Genomic DNA, 23,070 nt, shown 5'->3' with positions numbered 1-23,070 from the left:
ATGATGGTCCCCCTCCCCCGTATCCTCTCTGGATAGCGCATGAAACCTGACGGCTTGATAAAGGGATCAAAAATGAATGTGAGCCGGATTACATTACACAATTATCAGATTTAATCCACAGCTGGAGACTTGGGCATCTGTAAAAAAAATAGTTTGTAGCAGAATCCGTCGCTCCAGTGCCTTGCAGCTTCATGATTGTCTGTACAGTGGGTCAGTGCAGTTTCTTTAAGACATTAGACTTGGACTCCAGACTAGTAGCTTGTATCTGCGCTGATACATTGTAACATCCTCAGCTGTGTCAGCAGGACTAGATCAGAATAGGTTTCATTCTCCTTTAGATGTAAATAATTCAATGACAGCAAGCAGAGAAGTGGATCACGAAGTATATTCTGATGACGTTAAGAGCTGGACGTTGTGTAAAACGCAGCAGAATTTCCATCAGTCAGATTCTCTTCATCCGCATCGATCTCCGGTTGGAATTGTACTGTCGAAAGAGGCCATGAACCAGTTCACCAGATTTCGTATGAAGCTGCGTGGTTCTTTTTTAGGGCAGGAAACATCTGTTGTCATTGAATTGTTATGACAACGAAGTTATTGAAATGTCTCACGAGCAATTTTCCCACAATGAGTTCTCGGGTTCCCGCTCTGTTCTCTGCACTTCACTACGACTCAGAAACGTCATTTATGTTAGTGAAATAAATCAAGGACAAACTGTATATAGAAGAGAGGGACTCGGCCCGCAGACCCTTCCCCTACCTAAACATTCCCACAAGGCTCTTCAGCGAGACTTTGCCTGTCTGTACTACCCAGGAGGGCACCAGAGAAGGAGCTTTCATGTATTCTGACTGACCAGATCATCGCAGTCCGTGGCTAAGAAGGCCACAGGGTTTCCTAAGGGAATTGTCCTTTTGGATTGAGCCTCAGAAAGCTCCGACCACCACTGCTTTTTAGATTTTATTCATGACCAATTTGCTTGTATATTACTGACCAATAACAATAGTCCCCATCCCGACTTTTACTAATAAATTTAAGGTGTGATCCCATAATCCACAACTAAACTTCACGGGGAACAAAATCCACCTTTTCTCTATAGAACAGCAAAGTCTGTTACACTTTTTTTTCTTATAGAGGAATGCAGTAAACAAAAACAAAAAGTGGTATACGTTTTTTTTTTTTACATATACCATCAACAAAAGGCAGTAACGCTATGTGAACAATGCCTTACATGCACAGACCCTACGCATTCCAATTGTTATTCTTCCCAGGGGGTCACTGTAAGGCTGGTTTCACACGAGCGTGTTCGGTCCGTAAAGTACGGAACATATTTCGGCCGCAAGTCCCGGACCGAACACACTGCAGGGAGCCGGCTCCTAGCATCATAGTTATGTACGACACTAGGAGTCCCTGCCTCTCCGTGGAACTGCTGTCCCGTACTGAAAACATGATTACAGTACGGGACAGTTGTCCTGCAGCGAGGCAGGGACTCCTAGCGTCGTACATAACTATGATGGTAGGAGCCCGGCTCCCTGCACTGTGTTCGGTCCGGGACTTGCGGCTGAAATACGTTCCGTCCATTACGGACGTAACATGGTCGTGTGAAGCCTAACAGTTTAGTATATGCTTTGTGTTACATAGCGTACACAGTATTGATGTCAGCTGCACGCCGGCGCTGATCCGGCTCATTATTTATGGAGTAGGTCTTCTCCCCTCACTTGATTACTCCACCTCTTGCTCTTCTGAACGTTGCCCCCATCTCCGTGCTATGCCTTGCTCTTACCATATTGGGTTTACAGTGAGGAATATGGCAGGTAACATTGCTTGATAATGGGGTGGAGGTAAACGTACTACTCACGGGCCGGGTCCCATCCTTCTTTATAGACTATGCAATAGTCACTAATAACCCCCCAATCTATAGCGGCAAATTATTGACCAGTTGTGTGCTTCATGTTCTCTTCTATCTACAGATATCGGTATCATAAGTCATTTGTGTCTGTTTTATGTCTTTTTCATTATATTACATTATAATTGTCAATTTAATGTCATTACCAGCAAAACCGGCTCCAAGTGAATACAAGAAATTCACATTCCAAATAAAAGCCCAAATGTTCTACGTGTGTCCACGATAACCGTGTGCCTGCTCAGAATGTGTCTTCAAGTATTCATCCCCTTAGACGTTTTCTTGTGTAACCTCATTGAATCACATTCGGCTTTAACTTACACTTTTTCAACACAACAGAAATAGATTTTAATGGCAAAGTGGAAAAAAAAGTCAGTGATTTACGTTTGTTATAATTATCAAGCGCCAAACAGTTGAATGCCTAACAATTCACTCCCTTTCAGTCCATGTTTAGTGGTTATTACAGTCTTGAGTCTGAACCTGTGGATACTGTCATGTATGAATGGAACTGCTAGACTTCTGTCAATGGGATCCATGCACACGTAGCTTCCTATTTTACCAACACATTCTTAATTGGCCTGAGATCTGGACTATGAATGGACATTAACATCCATTTTCAGCCACCCTTGTGTAGATTTCAGCTACCCTCTTTCTGTAAATCTTCTCCCATGTGTCAGTTCTCTTGCGGCCTGCAGCAGGTTTTCTTCTATGATTTCCCACCACAATGCTTTATGGTGGGCATGTCATATTTTTGGTATTCAACATTTTTATCCTATCGGACAATTGAGCATTTTTGCATTCAATTTCAGAGTTTGTCACTCAGTTTCTCTTGCCACACTCCATGTGACTGTTTGCACAGTATTTTGGATCTTTTTTCTTCAGTTATTTTGGGTGTGTAATAAATCCAATGTCGATCACTTTCTAGAGATTTGTTTCCACTTCTGTGACCATGTTGTTACACAATGTGTAGGAATACTTTTGGTAAGTCCTGTATATCCACCACACGTGAGACCAGCACGATGCTGGATCCTAGGACATTCTGAGCACTTGGAAGTGTTTGTTCCTTTTTTAAGGTGCGTCGTTTCTGGAGTTTCTGCAATACCAGTTTACTGTATGGAGTGGATAGAATAAGCGCTCCCTGTTCTAAAAATCCATTTAGTACTTTATTCCTATATTGGTGATGCGAGAGCAGTCCATACTTGTTCACTATTGGCCTGGCCGAGCCTCACGGTATCGTGGTTGCATTAAACATTCAGTCACGGCAATCATACTACTTTTAGTTGGCCCCTTGGGCCAGGATGATTTGGATTCTGCTATGGTATCTGATATTATAAAATAAGTCATTGGTCCTAAGAGTCTCACCACCTTCTTTATTCTTGATGATAACAGAGCCCTGACAGTCCGGAATGACTTTCCCTGATACTCTCCATACGAGACATGGACCTAACACAGAGTTTATCGGCCAGTTGTCCATTTACAGAGTAATGCATACTCCTCCTTGCTGCAGGGCGGCAGCTGGTGAGACTACGACCTTCATAAAGACTGGAGACTTAGGAAATTCCCAGTGGCAGTGAGATAGAGCTGATGATGAGACGTCTTACACATAAACCACTCGGCAAAGTTTCAGGGACCATGTAGTTATTTTTTCATGGAACCGAGTTACTGACTTCGTGTACTTCATCTTTGTGCAATGAATATTTTTCCAATCTACAATGATCTGATGTTCTCACTGGGATTCGCAACCACCCACGACCACAAGCCTTGATGAACTTGAATATCTTTCTGTGAATTGTCAGGTTAATAGACATGATTAGGTCCATAGGACTGGCAGGATGAGTAAACTTCAAGGGTTGGCTGAAGTGCAAAGGAATATGTTACGTGGAGTGCACGACTGTAGACGGTAGCTGTCATTTAATAGTTAAAACTGGAAAGTCATACGACAACAAGTCCCTATGTAGCCCCAGTCTGATATTTGGTCTAAAAGGACAATGTTTATCTTGTCCAGTTCTACAAGGCCCAGCTTTATTTTCAAATAGGAAGATGACCTACTGATTCTCAAAGGAGGATTTCCATCTCAGCCTGGCTCTGCGGACTTAGGCCAGGGTTACAACTGGACTTACTGTAGTGCTACTGATTGATTTTAACTATTAAGTGACCGCTGCCATCCACAAAATTACATGCAACTCAATGGGTGTTGCCCCAGCCTCAGTGGTATTATTGGAAATATTCTCTTCAGCTTGGTACTAAAGACTCAGCCGGGCCCATAAGTCATCAAGCCAAAACAACAGAAGGTCTTAAGATCTCTCCAGTCCTGACTAACACAGCACAGAGCATATTTATACCTTGTAGGAGCAAGTTTTCCTGCTACAAGTCTTTGCTTGGAGCCTCATGTACACAGGACGGTGTCTGTAACAGTGTTGCATGCAAGAAGCCTCAAAATAATTATAATAACAAGTTTATACATTGTAGAATAACCATTCGAGTACATCATTTTTATATTATTAAAAAAAAAAGTCTAAAACTGACCATATGCTAACCAACAATGGACGCTGATGATCCTTCCCATTAGAAAGCAAGTTCAGCAGTGAGCAAGAATAGAGAAACAGAAGGAGAGGAAGAAGATGCAAAGACGGTGCAGTAACCATAACATCTGGAAGGTGGTTGTAGTGGATGATGAGTTGCAAATGTTCTATATTTCGACCTTAAATCTAAACTGACGGACATTCATGGTCTCTATTCCCCACCACACGCTGCTGCATCTTGAGTGGTTTGGAGCTTCTCCGCAGTTTTCTTAGGACGAGCGCGTGTTGAGGCTAAATACTTGATTCACATCTATTTACCAATACACAAAACAATGCAGCGAAGACAACATCTCACACCCAGCCACTGCCTCCCTGCAATAACCAATGAGATCCCAGAATCCCGCAACAGCCGGTGTTCAGTGCATGCTGAAGTGAGCTGAGGTTATGATTGGTTGGCCCGGCTAGAAGAATTGTCTTGGAATGTATATAACATTGTTCTGACTTCCACTCTTTCCAGGGAATGTTGCCAGAAGTGTGAATCGCTGAATGAGGAGTCTGTGTGGTTCTGCCAGTTTCTCAGGAGATCTTCAGATCTCTTGGGAGGGTGATGGGTCTCTTGTAGCTCCTGAGAAGCTTAGCCTGCAGATGTTCAGCTCATATGACATTCACTGAAACAGCTGACGTGCAGCCAGTGGCAAACAGACCTCTGGTAGAAAGATTTCCCTGTCTTATCTCTCGCTGTGCTGGCTGCATGACTCCTTAACTCTTACTTCGGTGTCCGACTGGAGCAGTGATCTTTATCCTGTGGTTGTCAGGGCATTTATAGGTTTGCAACAGCTGGAGAGCCACAGGTTGGAGATGACTGAACTAGAGTCCACCAAGAGTTTGTCCAGGAGTCACGCGATGTCTTCCTTCTTGCAAGCAGTTGCTTTTTGCTAAGAGTTGTCACATTCACAGTATATTTAAGCAAAAAATTCTGCTCTGTGGTAAAGTTCTATTTAGATACAGCAAGGACAGTCCGTAATAATCATGAACTTTTGTCCAGTGTCTATAATAATAATTAGAGGTGTCAGTGAGCTTTTCAGTTTATTGTGATTGTAATTATCATTTTACAGTTCACAACAGGGGCATAGCTAGATTATAAAAATACAGAATGTAAATTATACCGGCAAACAATGACTGAATAATACCACCATACACTGACTGAATAATATCACCATACACTGACTCAATAATACCTCCATACAGTGACTGAATAATACCACCATACAGTGACTGAATAATACCTCCATACAGTGACTGAATAATATCACCATACACTGACTGAATAATACCACCATACAGTAACTGAATAATACCTCCATACACTGATTGAATAATACCTCCATACACTGACTGAATAATACCACCCTACAGTGACTAAATAATACCACAATACAGTGACTGAATAATACCTCCATATAGTGACTGAATAATACCTCCATACACTGATTGAATAATACCACCATACACTGACTGAATAATACCTCCATACAGTAACTGAATAATACCTAAATACAGTGACTGAATAATACCTCCATACAGTGACTAAATAATACCACCATACAGTGACTGATAATACCACCATACACTAACTGATAATACCACCATACACTGACTGAATAATACCACCATACAGTGACTGAATAATAGCACTATACAGTGACTGAATAATACCAGCATACAGTGACTGAATAATACCTCCATACAGTGACTGAATAATACCATCATACAGTGACTGAATAATACCTCCATACAGTGACTGAATAATACCTCCTCCATACAGTGACTGAATAATACCACCATACAATGACTGAATATTACCACCATACAGTGACTGAATAATACCTCCATACAGTGACTGAATAATACCACCATACAGTAACTGAATAATACCTCCATACAGTGACTGAATAATACCTCCATACACTGATTGAATAATACCTCCATACACTGACTGAATAATACCACCCTACAGTGACTAAATAATACCACAATACAGTGACTGAATAATACCTCCATATAGTGACTGAATAATACCACCATACAATGACTGAATAATACCACCATACACTAACTGAATAATACCTCCATACACTGAATAGTAACACCATACAGTTACTGAATAATACCACCATACACTGACTGAATAATACCACCATACAGTGACTGAATAATACCACCATACACTGACTGAATAATACCACTATACACTGACAATACCACCATACAGTGACTGAATAATACCTCCATACAGTGACTGAATAATACCTCCATACAGTGACTGAATAATACCACCATACAGTGACTGAATAATACAACCATACACTGACTGAATAAAACCACCATACACTGACTGATAATACCACCATACAGTGACTGAATAATACCTTCATACAGTTATTGAATAATACCACCATACAGTGACTGAATAATACCTCCATACAGTGACTGAATAATACCTCCATACAGTGACTGAATAATACCATCATAGAGTGACAGAATAATACCACCATACACTGACTAATAATACCATCTTACAGTGACTGACTGAATAATACCACCATACACTGACTGATAATACCACCATACAGTGACTAAATAATACCTCCATACAGTAACTGAATAATACCTCCATGCAGTGACTGAATAATACCATCATAGAGTGACAGAATAATACCACCATACACTGACTAATAATACAATCTTACAGTGACTGAATAACACCACCATACACTGACTGATAATACCACCATACAGTGACTAAATAATACCTCCATACAGTAACTGAATAATACCTCCATGCAGTGACTGAATAATACCATCATACAGTGACTGAATAATACCACCATACAGTGACTGAATAATACCTCCATACAGTGACTGAATAATACCTCCATACAGTGACTGAATAATACCATCATACAGTGACCGAATAATACCACCATACACTGAATGATAATACCACCATACACTGACTGATAATACCTCCATACAGTGACTGAATAATACCAGCATGCAGTGACTGAATAATACCTCCATACAGTGACTGAATAATAGCACCATACAGTGACTTAATAATACCTCCATACAATGACTGAATAATACCAGCATACACTGACTGAAAAATACCCCCATACAGTGACTGAATAATACCACCATACAGTGAATGAATAATACCACCACACACTGCATAATACCACCATACAGTGACTGAATAATACCACCATACACTGACTGAATAATACCAGCATACACTGACTGAATAATATCCCCATACAGTGACTGAATATTACCACCATACAGTGAATGAATAATACCACCACACACTGCATAATACCACCATACACTGACTGAATAATACCAGCATACACTGACTGAATAATACCCCCATACAGTGACTGAATAATACCTCCATATACTGACTGAAAAATACCACCATACAGTGACTGAATAATACCACCATAAACTGACTGATAATACCACCATACACTGACTGAATAATACCACCGTACAGTGACTGAATAATAACACCATACAGTGACTGAATAATATCAACATACACTGACTGATAATACCACCATACACTTACTAACTAATACCACCATACACTGACTGAATAATACCTCCATACACTGACTGAATAATACCACCATACACTGACTGAATAATACAACCATACACTGACTGAATAATACCACCATACACTGACTGATAATACCACCATACAGTGACTGAATAATACCTTCATACAGTGACTGAATCATACCTCCATACAGTGACTGAATGATACCTCCATACAGTGACTGAATAATACCATCATAGAGTGACAGAATAATACCACCATACACTGACTGAATAATACCACCATACAGTGACTGAATAATACCACCATACACTGACTGAATAATACCACTATACACTGACTGAATACCACCATACAGTGACTGAATAATACCACCATACAGTGACTGAATAATACCTCCATACAGTGACTGAATAATACCACCATACAGTGACTGAATAATACATCCATACAGTGACTGAATAATACCACCATACACTGACTGAATAATACCACCATACACTGACTGAATAATACCACCATACACTGACTGATAATACCACCATACAGTGACTGAATAATACCTCCATACAGTGACTGAATGATACCTCCATACAGTGACTGAATAATACCATCATAGAGTGACTGATAATACCACCATACAGTGACTGAGTAATACCTTCATACAGTGACTGAATGATACCTCCATACAGTGACTGAATGATACCTCCATACAGTGACTGAATAATACCATCATAGAGTGACAGAATAATACCACCATACACTGACTGAATAATACCACCATACAGTGACTGAATAATACCACCATACACTGACTGATAATACCACCATACAGTGACTGAATAATACCTTCATACAGTGACTGAATCATACCTCCATACAGTGACTGAATGATACCTCCATACAGTGACTGAATAATACCATCATAGAGTGACAGAATAATACCACCATACACTGACTGAATAATACCACCATACAGTGACTGAATAATACCACCATACACTGACTGAATAATACCACTATACACTGACTGAATACCACCATACAGTGACTGAATAATACCTCCATACAGTGACTGAATAATACCACCATACAGTGACTGAATAATACCACCATACACTGACTGAATAATACCACCATACACTGACTGAATAATACCACCATACACTGACTGATAATACCACCATACAGTGACTGAATAATACCTCCATACAGTGACTGAATGATACCTCCATACAGTGACTGAATAATACCATCATAGAGTGACTGAATAATACCACCATACACTAACTGAATAATACCACCATACAGTGACTGAATAATACCTCCATACAGTGACTGAATAATACCACCATACAGTAACTGAATAATACCTCCATACAGTGACTGAATAATACCTCCATACACTGATTGAATAATACCTCCATACACTGACTGAATAATACCACCCTACAGTGACTAAATAATACCACAATACAGTGACTGAATAATACCTCCATATAGTGACTGAATAATACCACCATACAATGACTGAATAATACCACCATACACTAACTGAATAATACCTCCATACACTGAATAGTACCACCATACAGTTACTGAATAATACCACCATACACTGACTGAATAATACCACCATACAGTGACTGAATAATACCACCATACACTGACTGAATAATACCACTATACACTGACTGAATACCACCATACAGTGACTGAATAATACCTCCATACAGTGACTGAATAATACCTCCATACAGTGACTGAATAATACCACCATACAGTGACTGAATAATACAACCATACACTGACTGAATAAAACCACCATACACTGACTGATAATACCACCATACAGTGACTAAATAATACCTCCATACAGTGACTGAATAATACCATCATAGAGTGACTGAATAATACCATCATAGAGTGACAGAATAATACCACCATACACTGACTAATAATACCATCTTACAGTGACTGAATAATACCACCATACACTGACTGAATAATACCACCATACAGTGACTGAATAATACCACCATACACTGACTGAATAATACCACTATACACTGACTGAATACCACCATACAGTGACTGAATAATACCTCCATACAGTGACTGAATAATACCTCCATACAGTGACTGAATAATACCACCATACAGTGACTGAATAATACAACCATACACTGACTGAATAAAACCACCATACACTGACTGATAATACCACCATACAGTGACTAAATAATACCTCCATACAGTGACTGAATAATACCTCCATACAGTGACTGAATAATACCATCATAGAGTGACAGAATAATACCACCATACACTGACTAATAATACCATCTTACAGTGACTGAATAATACCACCATACACTGACTGATAATACCACCATACAGTGACTAAATAATACCTCCATACAGTAACTGAATAATACCTCCATGCAGTGACTGAATAATACCATCATATAGTGACAGAATAATACCACCATACACTGACTAATAATACAATCTTACAGTGACTGAATAACACCACCATACACTGACTGATAATACCACCATACAGTGACTAAATAATACCTCCATACAGTAACTGAATAATACCTCCATGCAGTGACTGAATAATACCATCATACAGTGACTGAATAATACCACCATACAGTGACTGAATAATACCTCCATACAGTGACTGAATAATACCTCCATACAGTGACTGAATAATACCATCATACAGTGACTAAATAATACCACAATACAGTGACTGAATAATACCTCCATATAGTGACTGAATAATACCACCATACAATGACTGAATAATACCACCATACACTAACTGAATAATACCTCCATACACTGAATAGTACCACCATACAGTTACTGAATAATACCACCATACACTGACTGAATAATACCACCATACAGTGACTGAATAATACCACCATACACTGACTGAATAATACCACTATACACTGACTGAATACCACCATACAGTGACTGAATAATACCTCCATACAGTGACTGAATAATACCTCCATACAGTGACTGAATAATACCACCATACAGTGACTGAATAATACAACCATACACTGACTGAATAAAACCACCATACACTGACTCATAATACCACCATACAGTGACTGAATAATACCTTCATACAGTGATTGAATAATACCACCATACAGTGACTGAATAATACCTCCATACAGTGACTGAATAATACCTCCATACAGTGACTGAATAATACCATCATAGAGTGACAGAATAATACCACCATACACTGACTAATAATACCATCTTACAGTGACTGAATAATACCACCATACACTGACTGATAATACCACCATACAGTGACTAAATAATACCTCCATACAGTAACTGAATAATACCTCCATGCAGTGACTGAATAATACCATCATAGAGTGACAGAATAATACCACCATACACTGACTAATAATACAATCTTACAGTGACTGAATAACACCACCATACAGTGACTGATAATACCACCATACAGTGACTAAATAATACCTCCATACAGTAACTGAATAATACCTCCATGCAGTGACTGAATAATACCATCATACAGTGACTGAATAATACCACCATACAGTGACTGAATAATACCTCCATACAGTGACTGAATGATACCTCCATACAGTGACTGAATAATACCATCATAGAGTGACTGATAATACCACCATACAGTGACTGAGTAATACCTTCATACAGTGACTGAATGATACCTCCATACAGTGACTGAATGATACCTCCATACAGTGACTGAATAATACCATCATAGAGTGACAGAATAATACCACCATACACTGACTGAATAATACCACCATACAGTGACTGAATAATACCACCATACACTGACTGATAATACCACCATACAGTGACTGAATAATACCTTCATACAGTGACTGAATCATACCTCCATACAGTGACTGAATGATACCTCCATACAGTGACTGAATAATACCATCATAGAGTGACAGAATAATACCACCATACACTGACTGAATAATACCACCATACAGTGACTGAATAATACCACCATACACTGACTGAATAATACCACTATACACTGACTGAATACCACCATACAGTGACTGAATAATACCTCCATACAGTGACTGAATAATACCACCATACAGTGACTGAATAATACCACCATACACTGACTGAATAATACCACCATACACTGACTGAATAATACCACCATACACTGACTGATAATACCACCATACAGTGACTGAATAATACCTCCATACAGTGACTGAATGATACCTCCATACAGTGACTGAATAATACCATCATAGAGTGACTGAATAATACCACCATACACTAACTGAATAATACCACCATACAGTGACTGAATAATACCTCCATACAGTGACTGAATAATACCACCATACAGTAACTGAATAATACCTCCATACAGTGACTGAATAATACCTCCATACACTGATTGAATAATACCTCCATACACTGACTGAATAATACCACCCTACAGTGACTAAATAATACCACAATACAGTGACTGAATAATACCTCCATATAGTGACTGAATAATACCACCATACAATGACTGAATAATACCACCATACACTAACTGAATAATACCTCCATACACTGAATAGTACCACCATACAGTTACTGAATAATACCACCATACACTGACTGAATAATACCACCATACAGTGACTGAATAATACCACCATACACTGACTGAATAATACCACTATACACTGACTGAATACCACCATACAGTGACTGAATAATACCTCCATACAGTGACTGAATAATACCTCCATACAGTGACTGAATAATACCACCATACAGTGACTGAATAATACAACCATACACTGACTGAATAAAACCACCATACACTGACTGATAATACCACCATACAGTGACTAAATAATACCTCCATACAGTGACTGAATAATACCATCATAGAGTGACTGAATAATACCATCATAGAGTGACAGAATAATACCACCATACACTGACTAATAATACCATCTTACAGTGACTGAATAATACCACCATACACTGACTGAATAATACCACCATACAGTGACTGAATAATACCACCATACACTGACTGAATAATACCACTATACACTGACTGAATACCACCATACAGTGACTGAATAATACCTCCATACAGTGACTGAATAATACCTCCATACAGTGACTGAATAATACCACCATACAGTGACTGAATAATACAACCATACACTGACTGAATAAAACCACCATACACTGACTGATAATACCACCATACAGTGACTAAATAATACCTCCATACAGTGACTGAATAATACCTCCATACAGTGACTGAATAATACCATCATAGAGTGACAGAATAATACCACCATACACTGACTAATAATACCATCTTACAGTGACTGAATAATACCACCATACACTGACTGATAATACCACCATACAGTGACTAAATAATACCTCCATACAGTAACTGAATAATACCTCCATGCAGTGACTGAATAATACCATCATATAGTGACAGAATAATACCACCATACACTGACTAATAATACAATCTTACAGTGACTGAATAACACCACCATACACTGACTGATAATACCACCATACAGTGACTAAATAATACCTCCATACAGTAACTGAATAATACCTCCATGCAGTGACTGAATAATACCATCATACAGTGACTGAATAATACCACCATACAGTGACTGAATAATACCTCCATACAGTGACTGAATAATACCTCCATACAGTGACTGAATAATACCATCATACAGTGACTAAATAATACCACAATACAGTGACTGAATAATACCTCCATATAGTGACTGAATAATACCACCATACAATGACTGAATAATACCACCATACACTAACTGAATAATACCTCCATACACTGAATAGTACCACCATACAGTTACTGAATAATACCACCATACACTGACTGAATAATACCACCATACAGTGACTGAATAATACCACCATACACTGACTGAATAATACCACTATACACTGACTGAATACCACCATACAGTGACTGAATAATACCTCCATACAGTGACTGAATAATACCTCCATACAGTGACTGAATAATACCACCATACAGTGACTGAATAATACAACCATACACTGACTGAATAAAACCACCATACACTGACTCATAATACCACCATACAGTGACTGAATAATACCTTCATACAGTGATTGAATAATACCACCATACAGTGACTGAATAATACCTCCATACAGTGACTGAATAATACCTCCATACAGTGACTGAATAATACCATCATAGAGTGACAGAATAATACCACCATACACTGACTAATAATACCATCTTACAGTGACTGAATAATACCACCATACACTGACTGATAATACCACCATACAGTGACTAAATAATACCTCCATACAGTAACTGAATAATACCTCCATGCAGTGACTGAATAATACCATCATAGAGTGACAGAATAATACCACCATACACTGACTAATAATACAATCTTACAGTGACTGAATAACACCACCATACAGTGACTGATAATACCACCATACAGTGACTAAATAATACCTCCATACAGTAACTGAATAATACCTCCATGCAGTGACTGAATAATACCATCATACAGTGACTGAATAATACCACCATACAGTGACTGAATAATACCTCCATACAGTGACTGAATAATACCTCCATACAGTGACTGAATAATACCATCATACAGTGACCGAATAATACCACCATACACTGAATGATAATACCACCATACACTGACTGATAATACCTCCATACAGTGACTGAATAATACCAGCATGCAGTGACTGAATAATACCTCCATACAGTGACTGAATAATAGCACCATACAGTGACTTAATAATACCTCCATACAGTGACTGAATAATACCAGCATACACTGACTGAATAATACCCCCATACAGTGACTGAATAATACCACCATACAGTGAATGAATAATACCACCACACACTGCATAATACCACCATACAGTGACTGAATAATACCACCATACACTGACTGAATAATACCAGCATACACTGACTGAATAATACCCCCATACAGTGACTGAATATTACCACCATACAGTGAATGAATAATACCACCACACACTGCATAATACCACCATACAGTGACTGAATAATACCACCATGCACTGACTGAATAATACCAGCATACACTGACTGAATAATACCCCCATACAGTGACTGAATAATACCTCCATATACTGACTGAAAAATACCACCATACAGTGACTGAATAATACCACCATAAACTGACCCATAATACCACCATACACTGACTGAATAATACCACCGTACAGTGACTGAATAATACCACCATACAGTGACTGAACAATAACACCATACAGTGACTGAATAATATCAACATACACTGACTGATAATACCACCATACACTGACTAACTAATACCACCATACACTGACTGAATAATACCTCCATACACTGACTGAATAATACCACCATACACTGACTGAATAATACAACCATACACTGACTGAATAATACCACCATACACTGACTGATAATACCACCATACAGTGACTGAATAATACCTTCATACAGTGACTGAATCATACCTCCATACAGTGACTGAATGATACCTCCATACAGTGACTGAATAATACCATCATAGAGTGACAGAATAATACCACCATACACTGACTGAATAATACCACCATACAGTGACTGAATAATACCACCATACACTGACTGAATAATACCACTATACACTGACTGAATACCACCATACAGTGACTGAATAATACCTCCATACAGTGACTGAATAATACCACCATACAGTGACTGAATAATACATCCATACAGTGACTGAATAATACCACCATACACTGACTGAATAATACCACCATACACTGACTGAATAATACCACCATACACTGACTGATAATACCACCATACAGTGACTGAATAATACCTCCATACAGTGACTGAATGATACCTCCATACAGTGACTGAATAATACCATCATAGAGTGACAGAATAATACCACCATACACTGACTGAATAATACCACCTTACAGTGACTAAATAATACCACCATACACTGACTGAATAACACCACCATACACTGACTGATAATACCACCATACAGTGACTAAATAATACCTCCATACAGTAACTGAATAATACCTCCATACAGTGACTGAATAATACCACCATACACTGACTGATAATACCACCATACAGTGACTGAATAATAACCCAATACAGTGACTGAATAATACCACCACACACTGCATAATACCACCATACACTGACTGAATAATACCAGCATACACTGACTGAATAATACCAGCATACACTGACTGAATAATACCCCCATACAGTGACTGAATAATACCTCCATATACTGACTGAAAAATACCACCATACAGTGACTGAATAATACCACCATAAACTGACTGATAATTCCACCATACACTGACTGAATAATACCACCGTACAGTGACTGAATAATACCACCATACAGTGACTGAATAATATCAACATACACTGACTGATAATACCACCATACACTGACTAACTAATACCACCATACACTGACTGAATAATACCTCCATACACTGACTGAATAATACCACCATACACTGACTGAATAATACAACCATACACTGACTGAATAATACCACCATACACTGACTGATAATACCACCATACAGTGACTGAATAATACCTTCATACAGTGACTGAATCATACCTCCATACAGTGACTGAATGATACCTCCATACAGTGACTGAATAATACCATCATAGAGTGACAGAATAATACCACCATACACTGACTGAATAATACCACCATACAGTGACTGAATAATACCACCATACACTGACTGAATAATACCACTATACACTGACTGAATACCACCATACAGTGACTGAATAATACCTCCATACAGTGACTGAATAATACCACCATACAGTGACTGAATAATACATCCATACAGTGACTGAATAATACCACCATACACTGACTGAATAATACCACCATACACTGACTGATAATACCACCATACAGTGACTGAATAATACCTCCATACAGTGACTGAATGATACCTCCATACAGTGACTGAATAATACCATCATAGAGTGACAGAATAATACCACCATACACTGACTGAATAATACCACCTTACAGTGACTAAATAATACCACCATACACTGACTGAATAACACCACCATACACTGACTGATAATACCACCATACAGTGACTAAATAATACCTCCATACAGTAACTGAATAATACCTCCATACAGTGACTGAATAATACCACCATACACTGACTGATAATACCACCATACAGTGACTGAATAATAACCCAATACAGTGACTGAATAATACCACCACACACTGCATAATACCACCATACACTGACTGAATAATACCAGCATACACTGACTGAATAATACCAGCATACACTGACTGAATAATACCCCCATACAGTGACTGAATAATACCTCCATATACTGACTGAAAAATACCACCATACAGTGACTGAATAATACCACCATAAACTGACTGATAATTCCACCATACACTGACTGAATAATACCACCGTACAGTGACTGAATAATACCACCATACAGTGACTGAATAATATCAACATACACTGACTGATAATACCACCATACACTGACTAATTAATACCACCATACACTGACTGAATAATACCTCCATACACTGACTGAATAATACCACCATACACTGACTGAATAATACAACCATACACTGACTGAATAATACCACCATACACTGACTGATAATACCACCATACAGTGACTGAATAATACCTTCATACAGTGACTGAATCATACCTCCATACAGTGACTGAATGATACCTCCATACAGTGACTGAATAATACCATCATAGAGTGACAGAATAATACCACCATACACTGACTGAATAATACCACCATACAGTGACTGAATAATACCACCATACACTGACTGAATAATACCACTATACACTGACTGAATACCACCATACAGTGACTGAATAATACCTCCATACAGTGACTGAATAATACCACCATACAGTGACTGAATAATACATCCATACAGTGACTGAATAATACCACCATACACTGACTGAATAATACCACCATACATTGACTGAATAATACCACCATACACTGACTGATAATACCACCATACAGTGACTGAATAATACCTTCATACAGTGACTAAATAATACCACCATACAGTGACTGAATAATACCATCATACAGTGACAGAATAATACCACCATACACTGACTGAATAATACCACCTTACAGTGACTAAATAATAACACCATACACTGACTGAATAACACCACCATACACTGACTGATAATACCACCATACAGTGACTAAATAATACCTCCATACAGTAACTGAATAATACCTCCATACAGTGACTGAATAATACCATCATACAGTGACTGAATAATACCACCATACACTGACTGAATAATACCACCATACACTGACTGATAATACCACCATACAGTGACTGAATAATACCTCCATACAGTGACTGAATAATACCACCATACAGTGACTGAATAATATCTCCATAAAGTGACTGAATAATACCAGCATACAGTGACTGATAATACCACCATACACTGACTGAATAATACCACTATACACTGACTGATAATACCACCATACAGTGACTGATAATACCTTCATACAGTGACTGATAATACCACCATACACTGACTGAATAATACCACTATACACTGACTGATAATACCACCATACAGTGACTGAATAATACCATCATACAGTGACTGATAATACCACCATACACTGACTGAATAATACCACTATACACTGACTGATAATACCACCATACAGTGACTGATAATACCTTCATACAGTGACTGATTATACCACCATACACTGACTGAATAATACCACCATACACTGACTGAATAATACCTCCATACACTGACTGATAATACCACCATACACTGACTGATAATACCACCATACACTGACTGATAATACCTCCATACAGTGACTGAATAATACCACCATACAGTGACTGATACCACCATACACTGACTGAATAATACCACCATACACTGACTGAATAATACCACCATACACTGACTGATAATACCACCATACAGTGACTGAATAATACCACCATACACTGACTGATAATACCTCCATACAGTGACTGAATAATACCTCCATACAGTGACTGAATGATACCTCCATACAGAGCTCCTGTATATAACTGGCATGTACCACTATATAGTCAGAGAAGCTGGTTTAAATTAGTAAATTCAAGTGGAAGTTTTACCTTTCCATCGATTGACTCATTTAAAAATTAAAACTTCTGTGCCTCTTAATAAATTAGTCAAATTTTTTTCCAACCTATTTTGCTTTTAGACTGGTGTTTGAACAGCCAGTCTAAGTAAATCTCCCCTTATGTGCATGTTACCTGCATTTTACATTTAACTCCAGGGGAAAAAAACAACCTGTTTGTGCAAATTGGACATTGGCCTTACTGAGGGCTCAGATGCTGGAAGTGCAGTTAACAGCTGACTGAGTGCAGAATGTTTTATAATGAGCAGAAATCTGGCAGCCATATACAGCAAGAACAGATCTGTAATAACAACATGCTAGTAACTATCTCTGACAAACGTCATTAGGGTCACATAAATAGGGGTGGACAATCAGAGTATATCTTGTGCCTCAATACTAATGTATGTTTTGTTACTGGGGCACTTGGCACTGCCATTTAGGCCCTAACATAGCGTATCGGATTTGACCTGTATATTTCTTTAAGACTCTGACTCTGAATACTGATGTTATTTTTCCCAACTGTGGGGGAGGAGGTCATTTTTTTGTTACGTCAGGATCAATTATTCAGGCTGCTATGTATGTATGTATGTATGTATGTATGATACCTGAGATACCACCAGTGAATCTTGAAACTATCCCTTCAATACAAAGCAGGAATGGCCCCTGGCAGTTATAGTACCAAATGGTGTGTAAAGCTGAAGCAGATGCAGTGGTTGTTGAATGCTGTTATCTTGTTCAGTTAAAAATTCTCAATTGAATTGATCCCTGGAATCTGACTTGACCATCGCTGTGAAGCTTTGACTTTAACCTTATGATTCTCTTGAAGACTGCAGAAGGTTCTCCTCCAGAATACCTTGCAATGATGTTACCTTCTACCTTCCAGGTCCTGCAGCAGAAACACGATGCTGCCATTGGGGTATTATTCAGTCACTATGTGGTTATAGTGTGGCGGTATTATTCAGTAACAATATGGGGGTATTAGTCAGTCACTATGTGGTTATGGTGTGGTGGTATTATCAGTAACAGTATGGGGGTATTATTCAGTCACGATGTGGTTATGGTGTGGTGTTATTATTCAGTAACAGTATGGTGGTATTATTCAGTCACTATGTGGTTATAGTGTGGCGGTATTATTCAGTAACAATATGGGGGTATTAGTCAGTCACTATGGGGTTATGGTGTGGTGGTATTATCAGTAACAGTATGGGGGTATTATTCAGTCACTATGTGGTTATGGTGTGGAGGTATTATTCAGTAACAGTATGCGGGTATTATTCAGTAACAGTATGGGGGTATTATTCGGTCACTATGTGGTTATGGTGTGGAGGTATTATTCAGTAACAGTATGCGTGTATTATTCAGTCACTATGTGGTTATGGTGTGGCGGTATTATTCAGTAACAGTATGCGTGTATTATTCAGTCACTATGTGGTTATGGTGTGGCGGTATTATTCAGTAACAGTATGGGGGTATTATTCAGTCACTATGTTGTTATGGTGTGGCGGTATTATTCAGTAACAGTATGGGTGTATTATTCAGTCACTGTGGTTATGGTGTGGCGGTATTATTCAGTAACAATATGGGGGTATTATTCAGTCACTATGTGGTTATGGTGTGGCAGTATTATTCAGTAACAGTATGGTGGTATTATTCAGTCACTATGTGGTTATGGTGCGGAGGTATTATTCAGTAACAGTATGGGGGTATTGTTCAGTCACTATGTGGTTATGGTGTGGTGGTATTATCAGTTACAGTATGGAGGTATTATTCAGTCACTATGTGGTTATGGTGAGGCGGTATTATTCAGTAACAGTATGGTGGTATTATTCAGTCACTATGTGGTTATGGTGCGGAGGTATTATTCAGTAACAGTATGGTGGTATTATTCAGTCACTATGTGGTTATGGTGTGGCGGTATTATTCAGTAACAGTATGGGGGTATTATTCAGTCACTATGTGGTTATGGTGTGGCGGTATTATTTAGTAACAGTATGGGTGTATTATTCAGTCACTGTGGTTATGGTGTGGCAGTATTATTCAGTAACAGTATGGGGTATTATTCAGTCACTATGTGGCTATGGTGTGGCGATATTATTCAGTAACAGTGTGGGGGTATTATTCAGTCACTATGTGGTTATGTTGTGGCGATATTATTCAGTAACAGTATGGGAGTATTATTCAGTCACTATGTGGTTATGGTGTGGAGGTATTATTCAGTAAAAGTATGCGGGTATTATTCAGTCACTACGTGGTTATGGTGTGGAGGTATTATTCAGTAACAGTATGCGGGTATTATTCAGTCACTACGTGGTTATGATGTGGTGGTATTATTCAGTCACTATGTGGTTATGGTGTGGCGATATTATTCAGTAACAGTATGGGGGTATTATTCAGTCACTATGTGGTTATGGTGTGGCGATATTATTCAGTAACAGTATGGGAGTATTATTCAGTCACTATGTGGTTATGGTGTGACGGTATTATTCAGTAACAGTATGGGGGTATTATTCAGTCACTATGTGGTTATGGTGTGGAGGTATTATTCAGTATCAGTATGGGGGTATTATTCAGTCACTTTGTGGTGATGGTGTGGCGGTATTATTCAGTAACAGTATGGGGGTATTATTCAGTCACTATGTGGTTATGGTGTAGCGGTATTATTCAGTAACAGTATGGGTGTATTATTCAGTCACTGTGGTTATGGTGTGGCGGTATTATTCAGTAACAATATGGGGGTATTATTCAGTCACTATGTGGTTATGGTGTGGCAGTATTATTCAGTAACAGTATGGGGGTATTATTCAGTCACTATGTGGCTATGGTGTGTGGGTATTATTCAGTAACAGTATGGGGGTATTATTCAGTCACTATGTGGTTATGTTGTGGCGATATTCAGTAACAGTATGGGAGTATTATTCAGTCACTGTGGTTATGGTGTGGCGGGATTATTCAGTAACAATATGGGGGTATTATTTAGTCATTGTGGTTATGGTGTGACGATATTATTCAGTATCAGTATGGGGTATTATTCAGTCAATATGTGGTTATGGTGTGGCGGTATTATTCAATAACAGTATTATGGTATTATTCAGTCACTGTGGTTATGGTGTTTCGGTATTATTTAGTAAAAGTATGGGGGTATTATTCAGTCACCATGTGGTTATGGTTTTGCGGTATTATTCAGTAACATTATGGGGGTATTATTCAGTCTCTTTGTGGTTACGGTTTTGCGGTATGGCAGTATTATTCAGTCACTATGTGGTTACGGTTTTGCGGTATTATTCAGTAACATTATGGGGGTATTATTCAGTCTCTGTGTTTACGGTTTTGCGGTATTATTCAGTAACATTATGGGGGTATTATTCAGTCTCTTTGTGGTTACGGTTTTGCGGTATGGCAGTATTATTCAGTCACTATGTGGTTATGGCGTGGCGGTATTATTCAGTAACAGTATGGGGGTATTATTCAGTCACTATGTGGTTATGGTGTAATGGTTTGATTCAGTAACAGTATGGTGGTATTATTCAGTCACTATGTGGTTATGGTGCGGAGGTATTATTCAGTAACAGTATGGGGGTATTATTCAGTCACTATATGGTTATGGTGTGGCGGTATTATTCAGTAACAGTATGGGGTTATTATTCAGTCACTA

Source organism: Rhinoderma darwinii, chromosome 4, assembly GCF_050947455.1.
Source record: "Rhinoderma darwinii isolate aRhiDar2 chromosome 4, aRhiDar2.hap1, whole genome shotgun sequence".
Lineage (NCBI taxonomy): Eukaryota > Metazoa > Chordata > Amphibia > Anura > Rhinodermatidae > Rhinoderma > Rhinoderma darwinii.
This window is presented reverse-complemented; position numbering follows the sequence as displayed.